Source organism: Bos javanicus, chromosome 18 (genome assembly GCF_032452875.1).
Source record: "Bos javanicus breed banteng chromosome 18, ARS-OSU_banteng_1.0, whole genome shotgun sequence".
Taxonomy (NCBI): domain Eukaryota; kingdom Metazoa; phylum Chordata; class Mammalia; order Artiodactyla; family Bovidae; genus Bos; species Bos javanicus.
In genome coordinates, this window is record NC_083885.1 from 61,060,223 (window position 1) to 61,062,846 (window position 2,624).

A 2,624-nucleotide genomic window follows, 5' to 3' on the forward strand; every position below is an offset into this window, starting at 1 on the left:
AAAGCTTGAATATAGATGGTTAAATTAGGCAAAAGTCATAAAAACATATACTCTTTAAATGAATTTCTTATCCACACAATGTAAAGAACCCTGAAGGAAATGCAAAATAATCAAGGTGAAAACCAGGACACAACTCTTAAGATGCCTGACAAATATTCTCAATGAGGGCTATGTGACTCCAAGCACACCCCATCCTAAGTGACTGTGATCAACATTTGAAATGCCTCCCTAAGGTTTCCTCTTGGTTCTCTGCTGCTGCTGCTGCTAAGTTGCTTCAGTCACGTCCAACTCTGTGCGACCCCAAAGATTGCAGCCTACGAGATTCCCCTGTCCTTGGGATTCTCCAGGCAAGAACACTGGAGTGGGTTTGCCATTTCCTTCTCCAATGCATGAAAGTGAAAAGTGAAAGTGAAGACGCTCAGTCATGTCCGACTCTTAACGACCCCATGGACTGCAGCCTACCAGGCTCCTCCATCCATGGGATTTTCCAGGCAAGAGTACTGGAGTTGGGTGCCATTGCCGTCTCCCTTGGTTCTCAGTGGGCGTTACTAAAAGTAGAGGTTTGCTTTTTGTTTTGCAAACAAAAACATGTAAAATGTAAAAAAAAATGCTTTTTGTTTTTGCAAACAAAAAAATGTAAAATTATCATTACACAGATTCACATTCACAGGGATTCTCGCATTTTCTAAAGTGTTCTCCCAGACTCTTTTTTTTTTTCCAGTTGGCAGATTCACTTATTCAGTAAATATTTTCAAAAGTCTGTGATGGACCAAGCACTGGGGACACAGTTCTGAACAAAATAGAAAATGTCCTTCCTTCATCAAGCTTACATTTTCGTTTTGGAAACAGATGACAAAGAAATAAGCAAATGAGTTTTTAATATCAGCTAATTATGCATACCAAGTACTCCAGATACAGCATGGAGGTGAATGTCAAAAATTACAATTTTTTTTTTCAAATGTGCACTAACTTTGACACTTTCTGAAATATATTCATGTGTTCATGCTCATTTATTTATTTATTTTTTGATTGGATGAAAATTATTTTACAACATTATATCGGTTTCTGCCATACAACAACGTGAATCAGTCATAACTGTACCATTTTATTTATTCCATGTATTTCTTTTGGCCTCATCACATGGCATGTGGGATCTTGGTTTCCTGACCAATAATAAAACCCGTGCCCCCTGCATTGGAAGTGTGGAGTCTTAACCACTGGACCATCAGGGAAATTCCATGGAATTGCTATTTTAGAAAAGCTGGTTGGATGAAGTGTCCTTGAAGAGGCATGATTCAATGAAATTAGGGAAGAAAGCAATTAAAAGAACTGGAAAATTCTGGACAAGTAGACCTACTATGTTTCGTGTCTGTATCATTACAACTCTCAAAAGTTTGCTCTATTTCTTTCCCATATCCTGTGATGTTCTAGGGCTTCCCTGGTGGCCCAACATGGGGCCTGGTGGCCTGCAACATGGGAGTCGCAGAAGACACAGGTTCGATCCCTGGGTCAGGAAGAGCCCCTTGAGGAGGGCATGGCATCCCACTCCAGTATTCTTGTATGGAGAATCACATGGACAGAGAAGCCTGGTGGGCTACCTGTGTCCCAAGTGTCACAGAGCTGGACACGACTGAAGGGATTTAGCACTCACTTGATGTTCTAACATAACTGCGTACTTGATTGGTTTTGAAGGCCATATTGAGTATCGCCTTACTCAGTGGTGTCCAACTCTCTGTGTCACCCTTTGGACACAGTGTAGCCCACCAAGCTTCTCTGTTCATGGGAGTCTCCAGGCAAGAATCCTGGAGTGGGTTGCCTTTTCTTTCTCTAGGGGATCTTCCTGACTCAGGAATCAAATCCAAGTCTCCTGCATTGGCAGGCAGATTCTTTATCCTTGAGCCACCAGGGAAGCCCTGATATATTCAGTTCAGTTCAGTTCAGTAGCTTAGTTGTGTCTGACTCTTTGCGACCCCATCAATCGCAGCACGCCAGGCCTCCCTGTCCATCACCAAGTCCCGGAGTTCACTCAGACTCACGTCCATTGAGTCAGTGATGCCATCCAGCTATCTCATCCTGTCGTCCCCTTCTCCTCCTGCCTCCAATCCCTCCCAGCATCAGAGTCTTTTCCAGTGAGTCAACTCTTCGCATGAGGTGGCCAGATATATTAAATGATGTCTAATAAATTTCAGCTGTCAGGTAAGGTCTTCTAAAGTGTTTCATCTAGTCTGGAAATAGTCCTCCCTTCCCCCCACTTTTTCTTCTCAACTTCAGCACAAAGCAGTAACTTTACATTAAATTGTAGGAATCCTTTTAAAAAACACGATTATCACCCATTCACCTCCAGGCAGTACCTCACTGTTGAGCAAAGAACTCTGTACACAAAAGGATTTCAAAAACTGTTGAGGATCTTTTTTTTTTTTTTTAAGCTATTCTTACTGGTATGCAGACCAGCCAGATAAAGGTATGAATTGGGTGGGGACGGTGGAGAGACCAGGTGATTGTAATGACAACAAGGTCTAGTGATTTGCAAATGAAGAGCTTTCAATTCTGCAGGAAGAATGTTTGATTTAGCAAACTTTTTCCATTTAGTCCTAGTCTCCCCCAGCCACCCCAGGCTATCGAAT